This window comes from Thermobia domestica, chromosome 8, assembly GCF_964235325.1.
Source record: "Thermobia domestica chromosome 8, izTheDome1.hap1.1, whole genome shotgun sequence".
NCBI lineage: Eukaryota > Metazoa > Arthropoda > Insecta > Zygentoma > Lepismatidae > Thermobia > Thermobia domestica.
The window spans coordinates 222,818,577-222,832,817 of record NC_137461.1 but is presented as its reverse complement, the minus strand read 5'-3'; the positions used below and the strand labels follow the sequence as shown (position 1 = coordinate 222,832,817).

Below are 14,241 nucleotides of genomic sequence, written 5' to 3'. Positions count from 1 at the left end.
CTCGATTGCCTTTGTCAGGTGTGCTCACTTTGAGCAGAGCATTTGTGCAAGTCATGCGCTCTTTTCTGAACTACATATTGATTGTACTAATTGAGGACTATTCTGGAAGAAAGACTCAAGTTCAATTATGACTCAATCCCACTTTGGTGATTTGTCCTTAAATTAGCAACTTGTTTATGCGATAACAAATGCTGGTTAATGATAAAGCAAAAATGGTTATACCGTTGGATTTATGGTAAAATTTGCTATTAATAAGGTGTCAATGTTATCCGTTTTGTTGATTTGTCTGATTGAAAATGGCGGATTTGAACATGGCCGCCATCAAGGCAACTCTTACCATAGACCTAATATTTATCCAACTGCTTTTTATTTAATTATTATCATTAACACAAAATTTACAAGGTGGGATAAAGGACTAATACATATGCTGCAACAATATTTAATTTCCCTGTAACTTTTTACCAATTGCGCGTAAATCAAAATTAACGTCACCATTGTTCTTCTGATTAAATTTGCGCCTTAAATCATGTATCACATGACCCTATTCCTATTTTAAAAACTTAACCTTAATTCAAAATGGCGGATTTCAAGATGGCCGCCGTCAGGTATACCCTTACTATGTGACTTCCCCGTAGTCCTAATATGTACCCATATATTTGTTATTCACCTTTTGTTGTTACAAGAGGTCTTACAGAGATTTTACCTCCAACTGTATGAAGACTATTCTGTACTTCCATGTGATGTTCTGGTAGCTGTATTTCTTAAACCCCTGGAGCTTCGCTCCTACAACTTCACTGAAATACTGACCACATTTAGTACTACTTTCTCATATGTGTCTCAGTCAGCAACTCGATTCACCCAAACGTAAGGTTTACTTGTGAGATATGACTGGAGAATACATGAAGTTGAAGTTAGTACTTGAGTCAAGCGGAGATTAATTTAGTGAAGCCACTGCGACAGTATTACTTTCAGGGATCGCCGATACTCCTGAAGCACTCAAATTAGTTATCCCAGAACACAAAACACGACATCCGATTACATCTTACGTGTAAGTACCCTCAATACTTTCTCCAGACTTCAACATCTCAACAAGATGGGAAAACATATCATCCTATCCGCAAATACTCCGTGTTAACAGAATACACAACTTATTTTATTACATTCACTTTTTTCCCCATTTATCTATTTTTATCGGTTTATATTGTTACCTTTTCTATACACGTTATTTTTAATATCTCTCATTATTTCACTATTATTTTCATTCTTCATAATTTACTTTATATGTTATTAATTCATATCTTACATTTTTCAAATCCTGTCTTTATATTCTTTTCTTCTTATTTTTGCACGATTATACAAAAGATCACTTAACGTTTGCTGTATAAAAATCATATGTATACTTGCACACCCGTGACTTCTACATGAAACTCATATAGTAACAACTCTGGTTTTATCTTCCTGACTTCCGTGAGCACAGTAAAGCCAATTTCTTCAAAAAACTACAATAGTAAAGACTGTCAATACTTTTATTCATATATATTCATGTTAGATTATATTGCTTTAAATTTTTGAAGACGGGGAGCTATTGACCTCATTCAAGAATATAGGGATGATCAGCAAATGGTTACGAAGAGTAATTTCCAACCCTATTACCTGTACTATATTTACTTATCCCACTCTGCCAAATAGAGAAACAGAAGAGAAACCTGACGTTGATGAAGAAATTGATTACAAACAAACATCATCGGTGGCAAGTCGGAGATTTTGCAGTATACCACTTGCGAATTCAATTTCTACTTGCTTCCGTCTCGCCCTTCCCTCCTTTGTTTCGCTTGTTTCTCTTTGCTACTGCCCCCAGTCTAAGGCATACTTCGACGTCATATTCGACAGTAATTCGAGAAAACCGCCGTTTGGTATCAATGAGATACATTCGCAGATACAGAACTTTTATTATACACATTGGAAAAGTATATTACATTACTTTGCAACATATTCACCATTCAAACTGAGGCACTTATCATAACGTTTTACAAGCTTTGAAATTCCTTCTGAAAAAAAAAAAAAAAAAAATCTCGCCTAGGAATGAAGCCAAACGCTAAGAGTATTGTGAAGCCCAATGTCATCGTTGAAGCGGTACGACGCAAGCCACTGTTTCACGTGCCTGAAGAGACAGTAGTGATGGCACCACACTGACACTTTTGTCAATTTCCTACAGTAATTCATTGCTGATTATCACTGTTCAACAACGAAAATGTAAATTGAACAAAATCAGCTAATTCTTATTGATTTTGTGGTGCTGATCACGAATTTGAAAGTTATATTTGAATATTAGCTCTACTTTTCGTTTTACAGGCATCTCTAATAATAACGCTTTAAAAATAAATATATTCGCTTCGTTTGGGGTAAAATGTTAGACTGATCCGGCAACACTCGAGAAACTATATGAACGCTTGGTTTCATTGTGTTCCTTATCTCAGTAGTGTTCTGCTATTGTTAGAAAAGACAGGTTTAGTGCAGTTATCAGCGTTTCGGGTGTGACGTTTGTGTAGTGCAGGACAAAAATACAACTTCAAGTACGCAAAAATACTGGTATTTCGAATGTATATTTTTAAATAGTTGTCGGAACTATTTCAAGTGACATTTTGAGGATTTCAATAATCAAAAATGCCGCGAAATTGTGTAAACAGTGCGGATACGTGTGTGGGGAAGTGACATTTTCCTCACAAAAGCAGATTATAACACCACTAATAAGAAAAGCCTATCAATATTACTTTGGTTGTAAAATTGGAGACCAAGATAAATCTTGGGCACCCCACATTGTGTGTAACACTTGTGCCAGCAATCTAAGAAATTGGATTAATGGGAAGGGGCGCTCAATGTCTTTTGCAGTGCCCATGATTTGGAGGGAGCCAAGCGACCACATCAGAGACTGTTATTTTTGTATAGTTCTTTCCGTCAAGAAGGGAATTTCCACGAAGAAGAAGCGGGCCTTGATCTATCCTAACATTCCTTCTGCAATGCGCCCTGTTCCACATGGAGAAGGACTACCTGTTCCTGTCCCACCTAAAGAATACGATATTTTTTCTGATGATGTTTGAGAAGTTGAAGCTCCTGAATCAAGTACTTCGAAGGATCCTACGTTTGTTGTACAAGAACCTCCATGTGAACCACATAGACTTACTCAAGAGGAACTAAGTGATCTAATCAGACTTGGACCTCTCGAAAAGCAAAGCCGAAATTTTAGCGTCACGCTTAAAGCAATGGAATTTATTGCAGGAAAAAGTAAATATTTCAGTGTATCGGAATAGGGAGAAGATGTTCACTTCATTTTTTTACTATGGAAGACACACTTGTGGCATGTACAGATGTAAATGGTCTCATGAGGGCACTTAAAAATTAATTACGAACCTACGGAGTGGAGGCTCTTTATAGATTCGTCCAAGGTGAGTTCAAAGGCAGTGCTTTTACATATTGGAAATGAACTTCCTTCAATTCCTGTAGGTTACGCAGTTCATATGAAGGAATCTCATGAAAACTTGAAACGTTTACTTCAAGCCATTAAATATTACGATTTTCAGTGGCTCATTTATGGTGACCTTAAAGTGATAGCACTGTTGCTAGGTATGCAGTTAGGGTATACGAAGTATTGTTGCTTTATATGTGAATGGAACAGAAGAGATCGTGGATCTCATTACCGCAAAAGTGATTGGAGTACCAGAGAAACTCTTCAGCCGGGAGTGAAAAATGTGCAGCATGAACCACTGGTAGATCGTAACCGAATTTTGCTTCCCCCTCTACATATTAAATTAGGTCTTATGAAAAGTGTTGTTAAGAGCATGAACCAAGAGGATGAGGCCTATAAGTACCTAAGAGGACAATTCTCTCGATTAAGTGATGCCAAAGTTAAAGAGGGTGTTTTCATAGGGCCACAGATTAGGCAACTATTCAAAGATCACAAGTTCGACGAAATTCTCCAAGGTGAGGAGAAAGCTGCGTGGGAAAGCTTGAAGAGTGTTTGTTCACAGTTCTTGGGAAGACACCGAGCAACAAATTACAAACAACTGGTAGCAAAGTTGTTATTGTGCTACGAAAATCTTGGTTGCAATATGTCTCTGGAACTCCACTTTCTTCATTCACATCTAGACTTCTTTCCCGAAGATTGTGGAGCAGTAAGTAACGAACATGGTGAGCGTTTCCATCAAGATATTGCAGCCATGGAGAAGAGATATGAGGGAAAGTGGAGTTCTAACATATTGGCCGACTACTGTTGGACTATTGCAAGGGATGCTCCAGATGTAACCTACAAAAGGCAAGCCAAGCGAAGACGCTCAAAATAAAATAAACATAATCCTGTACAATATATCACTTGAAACTTTTGTCTACATTGCAGTGTAGTTCTTGCACAAAAAGGTATTTGTACATATTTTTCATGTTTTGATGTTAATACTGAATTGTTAATGTTTAACTTGACCACGGTTACTTTATTTTCTGTATTGCTGTGAAACTGGTATTGGCGCAATTTTGAAAAAGGAAGTACAAGGGTATAGAAAGCTATAGGTTAGGGTACTTCTTAACTACCCAGCTTATCATATCACAGTGAAATAGATAAAAAAAGTGAAATGTAGGTTTTTACAAGGATTTTGCTTAAATGTTTTATAAATATTAATACATTTGTATATATACAGCTACTGTTGTACAAGGGCGTTTTTTTTCACAATCTGAGCTAAGAAAATTCTTCTATTATCATTTCCTTTCATATTATGCTTAAATGAATGTAAAAATCGCAATTTCAAAGAATTTACATACTTTCGATCGAAATTTGTTGAACAGTGTTATAGATGGGCACCCACTCCTTACCGCATCATACACGTCAATTCGTCCATTTTTAAACATGCGACAGCTTCACTCATCATGTTCGGTCCGTAATCAGCACATAGTTCGCGATTAATCGCAGCTGCTGGAAGATTTTTTTGCACTCAGAAATCGTATTATGCACTCACTTCACTTTTTTATTATTATTATTGTTATAGCGGACGAGTGAATGGGAACACAACCTTCTCCTTCTATTGCTCACTGTCTACTGTAATATGACACAGCACCACAGGACTGACGCTGTTCTTCCCGACCATTTCTCACATATGCACGAACGTTTTTTTTTTTTTTTTTTTTTTAATTTTCCCGAATTGCTCTTGTATATTGGGCAATTGAAAATGAGACTGGTTCAGAACAATGTGTCAAAGAATGCAATTGCGCGAACATTTTTAACATTCATCAAAAATATGCGACTAACATTGCTCAGCGAATGTGGAGACTGGAAACGTAGAAAAAGGAAGTTATAACACCAAACAGTGATCAAAAAGCCTGACTTGTAATTAATCTGTTAAAAATTATCGTTAAATTAATCAGTTAATCAGAAATTTTTCATTTAATCAAATTTTGGAGGAGTAAATTTTTAATTGTGAATCGTGAAACAAATTCGTAACGAGTAAAAGATTAATAGTTTTTTTAAAACTATGTGAGATGAATATTCTGCATGTATTCTAAAATTCTGATTCTCCTAAAACAGATGCACAAAAAATAATATTACATAATTTTCATTATTTTTCTCAATTTTTGACTTCTTATTTTTTTACTAATTATCAGTTATTAGAAAACAGTAACTTTTCACAATCACCATCATCATGCGCCATTATTAGGAGGTCATTTGTTGCATATGAGAAACTTTTCGCAACAGTCAATTAATTTCCCCATACACCTACTATTATCGATTAAATTGTACATTAACTTTGCAACTGAAGACAACTCTCATTGTATACTAGTAAAAACTGTCATATTTAATTTTAACTGATTTATTTTGAAGTTAATTCAATTTCGTCAATTATTTTCTTTACCTTAATTTTTAATTTTAATATGTTAATCTTTCAATGATTTTTTTCAACTATGTGAAAAATATATAGGGTGCTTATAGGAAAATGTGATAAGTTGTCTCCTTAATTCTTCTGAACAAATTTTCTTGAACTATTTAAAGATAGGTCTTTGTATTGTTGGTGTAAGTAGGTACCACCATTTATTTTACCTACTTGACCTTATTTCACACGAAGTAATAAGCAATTCAGAAAAAAATATGAATGCAAACACCTAGCAAGGGATGAAGTAAGCAAGACAACTGCCAATCTAAGGTCGGTCGCATATTGACCAGAGGTTGACCAGCCAAGCTGAGACAAAGGGAAGGAGGAGAGGATTCGGAGAGGCCTTTGTCCAGTACGTGCTCAAGTGAATATGCGGTATGAGGCTTTGTTTGTCTTGTCCTCTGGTCAATATACCGTTGAACTTAATCTTTAGTATTAGAAGTGTTTTCAGAAAGTTGGCTTTGTTACCCTTTGTTTCCCAAAGAATGAATTTATGAAGAGAAAGAAAACAACAAACTTTCAATGCCAATTGGCTATACAGTTTAAACGCGAATGAAAATCCTGGAAATAGTTTAAACTCCTGTCCTTAGATGGCTTGCAAAGTTCATATTAAAAGATAGTTTCCTTCTAAATCCCCTAGGCTGCACGGAGAAAAAAAATTAAAACTGTGGTTTCACACTGAAACCACTGGGCCGGAAAGGGTTAAAGATAAACGAGAGTTGCTACAAGCAGAAATCATGTTCCTACAATACATGTAATAGTACAAAGAGGCTTACATGGTTACTGTACAAACAAGATACGGTCAATTTTCTTTTCTGCCGCTGTGTGTATAGATTTTTATTATTTCTTGTCTTTCCTGTATTTTACCTACCAATCCATCCCAGTCATGGACAGTTGCTTACTTTGCACCAGATACCTCCAGACTGCGGATAGGAGAACGTCATCGGATTTGGTGGGTATTGGATTAGGGTTAGCAAATAGATTTCTGACTTTGCTGCATCTATGACCATGTTTGCCTGTTACGTATGAGGGATGACGTCCCTCGGCGATCACACTATTCGAGGAAGGAAGCGGCCGGGAACCTTTATGTTAGGTACCATTCCGGCATTTACCTTGTATGTGTGAAGAAAACTCCACTCAGGACGGCTGACCTGAAAAAGCTTGTACAGTTTTTCAGGTAAAGCTTGACCGAGTGTTCCCATCAGGAATCGAACCCAGGACCGTTCGCACCAAAGTGGGTACTGGACAAGTCCAGGGTGGACCAAAACTAACAATGCTCTCTTGCAATTGGTATAGGGATCTACAAAGGCTAAGGAAAGAAAATCGCCCGGTTCGAAGATTGGGGATTGGAAGCTGACAACCTCATCCCATAAAACAATTAATTACGAAGCCAACTCGATAACCATGGAATACGGACGGACAAACAAAACAAAACAAAAAAAGCAAAGGAATACACATTAAGTAAAATTCTTAAGTATAGCAACATAGCTATATGCCTTACGTATTATGTTGAATGTAACTATGTTAGAACTTTGAAAGAGATACGAAATCACAATGGACATGAAACACAATATATAAATAGGACTACAACAGAACAATTGACATGGGTCCAAACTGTAACTACGTGCTGAAAACTAAAGTAAGAGAACGAATAAGTCAAGTAAACCAGTGGTTCCCAACCGATCCGTCGGGAAAGTTTAGAATTTAAAAATCATGAAGCATTTAATAATTTGTTGAAAATCAATTTTGAGACAGTCAACGCCTCTAGCGGCAGCACCAATGTTCAGTCTTGCACAGTCATAGGAAATTATAGTTACATTAAATCAATGTGGGCGCTCAATGAAGTGTGTCGAGTCAAAAAAAAAAAAAAAAAAAAAAAGTTTGGAAACCACTTGGGTAAACCTACTTGTCTTATCCACAGCCTCAGACTATTGATGAGCTCGAAGCTGTCAGCCCATTTTTTATTAGTCTTCCTAAATTTTCAAGAAAAATTTAAAAAGTTCTGTTTCCTAGCAGCCCAGTTTCGTAACATTTTTAAGTAGTTAGCTGCTTTTCTCTGTAACTTCAAATTTATTTTCATGGTTGGAGAATTGCAAAGGTTATCACTAACATAAGTGGTCATATTAAATATAGAATGGAAGTTACAAATAGTTTAAAAAAAAACAGTAAGTACTTATATGGTAATTACCTTTACACATAAGCTCTATCTATATTAAGACTTATCCATAGATGTATCAGCGCTCCACTATTTACTGTATAAGAATGGATAATTGTCACAGCCATCTGCGAACTTTCTGCTCACTTCACCATACACGAAAAGTTGCCGCTAAAGTAGGTTTGAGGGATCACTTGAAGGTGAGTTTGTGCTGCACGGTGGTGATTGTTTCATCCGAATTCCGCAAACTGGACTGCTGGGGTCACATAAGGCCAGGGACTGTAAATGGGATTCTAACTTATTTTAGCAGTATCGGACATTTCGGTGAATGGCAGCCCGAAGCTGGAACAAAACATTACAGTACGATGCAGCAGTCAGTCTCTCCACGGCAAAGACTGGACAAGCAACACATCTTGTGGATCCTAAAACTTTTTAATTTTTTTTTAAATGGTTGTGAAAGTGGACGTATCCACTGAATTAATGTGCGCTTGGTTTTAGGCTGATAATGCTCCCATGTTTCATTGCCTGTAGCGATCCTGGTGTCTTCTTCCTTGGCTACTGAAGAGATGTTCCAAGCAAGAATAGATGCGTTCAAATGGTTTTGTATTATGTCAATCAAATGTCTAGATATCGCGCAGATCACTTTTTCGAAATTCAACTCTTTGTGCACCATGCTGTAAGCTAATTCATATGAACACCCAACTTCAGATACAATATGGACAACTGATAAACGCTTGCCCTCATCGCAGTATTTCTTCTGTCGAAATTTCCATCTGGCGCCCAGATCTACATTTTACACGTCCCGTGATGAATCTCTCGACTCAGTTGTGCACGACGCGACTAACAAAGAAAAAAAGAATTAAGATTTCAAACAGAAATGTTGTATTGGCTTGTTTCTTAGTTTAGCGTCTCTTCTAGTAATCAGGCTAAATAAGACCTCGATCAGGAATTGAACTCTACCAAAGATGCGTACGGTAAGTAGCATTTCCTTGATAGGAAAATCTTTCGCCCGTAGAAAACGTCGCCGTTTCTCTCCTTGTTTTTCCACTTATGTGCATTCGACGTTTCTGATGAGTCTGCCCCATAAAGCTCTATTTCGGAATTCTTCCGTTGTTAGACTTTTCTCCCTTAAATCATTTTTAACCATGTCCATCCATTTCCTTCTTTGTCTCCCTCTACCTCTCTTCCCATCTACTCTTTTGCCAATATAGTAGTTCGTTGTTCTCATTAGACAGTCACACCCACTGTAGTCTTCTTTCTTGGATTTTTTAAAATCTCTCTCTACAACTTTGGCTGTTCCTCTTACTTTCTAATTCCTCACCCTGCCTCTTCTTATCCCATACCTCCAGCGTCGCATTCTAATTTCGGTAACATTCAATCTTTTTTCATGTGCTTTGTTGATTGGAAATGTCTCTGCTTCCTAAATATCTGCTGACCTAACACCTGTCTTGTAAATAATCCCTTTAATCTTTGCCGTCAATATATGGTTCCACAAAACGACATATACTTTCTTCCAATTTCGCCATTCCTCTTGCATTCTCTATGTTAATTCCACGTCCGAATCATCGCTTTTAGCCACATAGGAGCCTGAATATTTAAAAATTTCCACTTCATTCACTCTTTCTTCTTGTAGTCTTATTCTCCATTTGCTTTTCCGTTGAACTTGAGATATTGATTTTCTTTCTACTAATTTTTAGGCCTCTCTTCCAAAGACTTTCTCCACAATTTCTATTTTCCTTTCAATTCCTTCAACGTTTGTATTGCACAGTAAAATCTGATCAACAATAACATATATCAGGGAGCTTCATCACCCACATCTTGAGTCATAGCATCCATGACAATGTTCAAGAGCCATAGTGTCATCCAACCTGAACAGGAATTTGGCGAATTAATCCCACACTACTTTTTACTTGGGTCGTAGCTCTTGTATACACATCTCGGATTATCCTTATGTATTTATCTGACATTCCCTTCTTTCACAGATTTCTCCATATTCCTGACGTGGTACTTTGTCGTAGGCCTTTCTCGAATGAATAAATAAAGACCGTGTGCAATCCTTTTTGCTTTTCCTGATACTTCTCCATAATTTGTCTTACTATAGAAATTGCGTGTTGTACTGTTTTTGGCATAAATCCAAATTGTGTCCTTCTTTGATGTTTCTTCCTGTAATCGCCTATCCACAATCTTCACTCAAATCTTATCGTATGTGACGTTAGCTTTATTCCTCTGTACTTTTCAAACCCATCTATATCTCCCATCTCAATACAATGTGTACAATAACACTATCCCTCCATTGACCTGTCAGGTTTTCTTGTTCATATACTTTCTGAATCAGCTCCCACGATATCTACACTTTCTGGCACCAAACTCTTCCATGCTTCTACTTATATGCCACCAGGACATATTATTTTCCTGTCCTTTTATTTAACGCTTTTCCTATTTCTTCCCGCCTTATTCTTGAAGTTGCTCTAACATTTAGAGTTCCACAACTGAAAACTTTCCTCGAATTTTCATTTAAAAGCTTCTCGAAAGAACTGGTCCATCTCTCTCTGATTCTGTCTTCATCGGTTAAGCACAAATCCTTGGTCATCTACATTTGCCTAGTATGAGTAATATCCTTTGTTGCCTTGTGTCTAATTTTTGCTAAACTGTATAGCCTCTTCACTTCATATACGAGGTATTTCAATTTATAACAGGAATTTTTCTTTTTCAGGTGTTGCTGTGCGCAGCTTGGCGTCCGTGTCCCATCCTGTGCTAGGGTAGTCCTGATACTTTTCTGCAACAGGCAGTTGAAGAGATCGAGTCTCAGAGATCGGCGATGGACGATAGCAACAGCCTTGGTATTGTGAAGCTGGCGGCCTGTGGAGCAGAGCTGCATCAAGTACTTTCTGAAGCAGCGTTGCCAGATCTAGCATATTTCAGCAAGTTTATCGAAAAGCCGAAAAACCTGGAGATGAGAACGAAGTTGGTCGTGGGAAGAAAAAGAACGTCAGAAATGTAGTCGGTAAACCATACAGGCAAGTCTTATTGTTCGAAGCAAGTTTGAAACGGTGGAAGGTCATCTCTTTACCGACGCCTTTAGAGAAGGGGTGTGGGAGTAAAAACAATTTAGTGTTTCTGAAAATGAGTTTCTGAGTTTTATTGGAGACGGTAGCTTCTTGACGTTAAGATGAAACATATAGTACACAAATGCAGATGACTCAAAGGTCTTTCGCCATGTGTTTGATCCAGTCTACCCCAGAGATGCATATTGCTTTTTTTTTTTAAAGCTCCACTCAGGGTTTTCTAATCCTTTGTCTGCGAGGTCATTGTCTTTCAACATGTGTAAACAAACACTTTACATTCATTTATACAACATATTTTTCTTTCTTTATTCATCTCAGAAGCAAAGTTTCCCTGCTCTTGAAATTAAAGATAATTCAGAATAATTCCAAGCTGTGAGTCTAGCATCGACTGCACTAGTTTAGTTGAGTTAAAGCTTTGGTGCGTGAAGTATTGAATTCTACTCTCGCATTCTTGCGCTTTACGTATTTTACGTTATCGTATTTCAACTTCGGTTTTGTGGGGATTCTCTTCACAATGAAGAGATCGCGTTGTGCAACACCCGAGAAGAAGAAAAAGATTCGCGGTGAATCCAGTGTTAAACAATATATCAACAAAAGTACAAATCGGAGTGGGAGGGTAAAGAAATAAGCACAAAAATAATATTCGTGGTTCAAGCGCTCAGCGTACGTTGTTTGAATGCGAAGTTAAACCATTGCAAGATACAGATCGCGTGAAACGCACAGAAATTCTTTGGGCTCATGTTTAGTGGAGCACAATATCCCCATGACGGTAGGAAGACATATAGTAGAAGTGGCTGCCAAAGCTTATAGTGATTCACAAATTGCACAATCCGTGACTCTGGGCAGAACTAAAGCAACAGAAATAATAAAAAAACTAATAGGGAAGACATTGCTCAACAACTTAGGAACACGAAATTTAGTGTTGTTATAGACGAATCCGCGGATATTGGGTCTATAAAAACATCTGCCATTTGCGTAAGGTTTTTGGATAAAACTTGCAACAGTATTGTAACACGGTTCTGGAAACTGGTGCAATTTCAGTAGCAACGAACCCGAAGCTGCGTTACAGGGTGCAACGGCGGAGCGTCTTTACGACGCTATGATGCATACTTTCCGGAATGCAAAAGTACCATTTGAAAATATTGTGGATTTCACTAGCGATGGCTGTAACGTCATGTTCGGGTCCAAAAATTCAGTCGCAGCCTGTATGAAAACCGAGTTACCAGGCATCGTTACCAATAAATGCATTTGCCATTCCCTTCATCTCTGTGCTAGCGAAGCATGTAAGAAATTGCCTGAAGAATGTGAGGAGCTTGCCCGTAACATCTATTCTTACTTCAAACACAGCAATAAGCGACAAGCACAATTACGGGAGTATCAAGAGTTTTGTAATACTGACCCTCACAAAATCTTGAGGCCATCTCAGACCCGATGGCTATCTTTATTGCAGGTTGTTGATCGCATTATTGCGCAATGGGAGCTACTTACTTGCTACTTCACAATGAAAGCATTTGAAAATAGAAAGATGAGGGACCTGTACTGGGCATTGTTAGGTGCATATATGGACAATGTAAGTTTGAGAAGGCTCAATCTTTAGGATATTGATCCTACCAACAAACAATTATTTTCTTCCATAGAAAGTATTTATTTAAGTGTGGAGGTGAACAATGCCTTAGGAACATGAATACGGGATAGGGAGGAAGTTTACAAGTTCAAATTCACTTGTAGAGAATTTTTGGTAAGTGCATGTGTGGAAATCAAGAAGCGATACAATTTTGAAGATGCAATCATTCCAAAATTATCTTGGTTGACTCCTCGAATAACCATTCAAAATACATATAAGAGACCAGCATCAATAGCAGACTTGGCTGCTCATTTACCGCGCGTTGAAAATGACACCAGGGAAATCTAAGTTCTGGAAGATTTGTGGAGGAAGTTGCCCGAGACCAATTTTCCTCGTGAATGGTCAGATTTAGAGATAGGTAAATTCTGGCTGTCCATTAGATATTCTAGAGACTTATTGGGAGAACAAGAATACAAAAAATTGGAAGATTATTTTCTAGATGCTCTCGTCTTTCCTCATTCTAGTGTCGCATGTGAGAGGTTTTCGAAAATTAACATGATAAAAACCAAATGTAGAAACAGACTGGTTACCGACACGATAAACGGGATTCCTTTGGCTGCTCAGTGTGTACAACCTACTGGCTACAATGTTTTCTCCTTCGCAAGCAATGATACAAGGAATGTTCAAATGTGTACGCAAATGTAAAAGATGATGAAGAGGACATCTTCTTCGAGGAGGACGATAAGGATGTGTAAATAGTTCTGACGTTAAAATGAACATTTGTGTATATAGGCCTATATCCTGTGTTCCATATAATGCGTGTTGTACATTTATATTTTGCGTGTGTTTGTGTGTGAATACATGTGTATTTTTACATAATTTTCATATAAAATGGCTTAGAAAAACACAGGCGGTGCAGAGAGGATATCTAAGTCATGTGGTAAGTATTCAATTTATAATAAAGCTAGTTTTCTATTATTTTGTTATTTAATCACTATGGCCATCAGTATGATCCTACTCTTTACTACCATTTTTGCACATTCTCTTTTTGCAGGTTTACTTCTTCCATAACTCTTCCTATAAACGATCATCTTAATTTCTACTCTTTCAGTCTCCACTATATTAATTTTCGGTTCTCCATTTCGCAGCCTCTCATTGTATTCAGTTGCGAACTTCAGTCTACGCTCACCATTCTGTGCTACGGGTCACGTCTTTACCATTTATCTTGCAGTTCCATGAAATATGTCTTTGACACAAAATGTAATCGACTTGACTTTCTTTTCCACTACTCTTGCAAGTCAAAAGGGGCTGTTTCCTTTTCTGAAGAAAAAAAAAAAGGCAAATCGCCAATTGAAAGCCGTCCCAAAGTCTACCACATTCCTCATCATTCCTTTCTTCCAAGCTTCAGCAAATACATATTCTCTCAATCCCTTCCCTGTTTCTACTGACATCCTCATTCAAGTCACCACCCTATCGGGATGCTGTGAAGTTCGTAGTCCAACTGCTCCCAGAATTCTGTCTTTGCTTCCTCTTCGCAGTCTATCTGCA

At 37.5% G+C, this 14,241-nt stretch overlaps 1 protein-coding gene across 1 annotated transcript in view; it reads left to right on the top strand.

Moving 5' to 3' along the window:
• Positions 1-13,783, top strand: part of LOC145693446 (uncharacterized) — a 112,502-nt gene extending 98,719 nt beyond the window's left edge. Inside the window, exon 2 of the transcript XR_014132776.1 lies at positions 10,778-13,783. The gene's annotated coding sequence lies outside the window, so the exon portion shown is untranslated. The remainder of the gene's footprint in view (positions 1-10,777) is intronic.
• The last annotated feature ends 458 nt before the right edge of the window (positions 13,784-14,241 follow it).